Here is a 1015-nt window from a genome sequence, read left to right on the forward strand (position 1 = left end):
TTCACCGTGTTAGCCAGGATGGTCTCGATTTCTTGACCTCGTGATCCGCCCGTCTCGGCCTCCCAAAGTGCTGGGATTACAGGCTTGAGCCACTGCGCCCGGCCAGCACTTGGCAGTTTGAACTATATTCATTCGATTCTTATTACGCATCACCTCAGGCACTATGCTAGATCTGTCATATAATTTTATTAACCATTTTCTCCAATGTTTAACGTTTAGAATTTTCTCTTTTCCTTTTATTTTTATAACCAGTGCTTTTGTGTGTGTGAGTTATCTTTAAATACATGCAGACATGAATGCATGGATATGTCGGTATGTATGTATACGGATGTGTGTGTATCCATTCCTTAATTAGATTGCAAACTCCTTCCACTTCATATGTTTCTTAGTATTTTCAAAGCAGTACTGAGTACATAATAGACATTCAGTAAGGATTTGTTGATTGACTGGCAAATATGGGGACTATGGGTAGGCGTGGTTGGCATTAGCCAAGTCGTAGGCTCCTGCAGAATTTAACTAGCTCAGCGTGTTCACTGTTGCCCCTGCCCTCTCACTTTCCTTCCAGCTGTTCTGGCAGTACCAAGGGCAAACTCTGGGGCGGCAAAATTCTTCCCAGGAACGGTCTGGGATTTACTTGGTAATCTTGGTGTGCGTATGTGTGTATGTATTCCAATTCAGTGTCCACATATTATGTACAAGGACTCTATAGACATGAGCAAGGCATGGAGAGAAAGAAAACACATAAGAGATTTCTTTTAAGTGAAAGCGAGTTTGTTAGAGAAATAAAGAAATGAAAGAATGGCTACTCCATAGGCAGAGCAGCCCGTAAGATATTTTAATATAAGGTGGAACAAGGCACATGCAAGAGAGGAGCAAAATAATCCTATGGGAGTTCAAAGGAAGAAGAGGTCAGTATATATCAGAAATATATGAAGGAAGTGAAATTCAATATTAATGTTAAAGTATAGTTGAGAATATGTTTTCACTTTTTTTTTTTTTTTTTTTTGAGATGGAG

Source organism: Mandrillus leucophaeus, unplaced genomic scaffold (genome assembly GCF_000951045.1).
Source record: "Mandrillus leucophaeus isolate KB7577 unplaced genomic scaffold, Mleu.le_1.0 Scaffold834, whole genome shotgun sequence".
NCBI lineage: Eukaryota > Metazoa > Chordata > Mammalia > Primates > Cercopithecidae > Mandrillus > Mandrillus leucophaeus.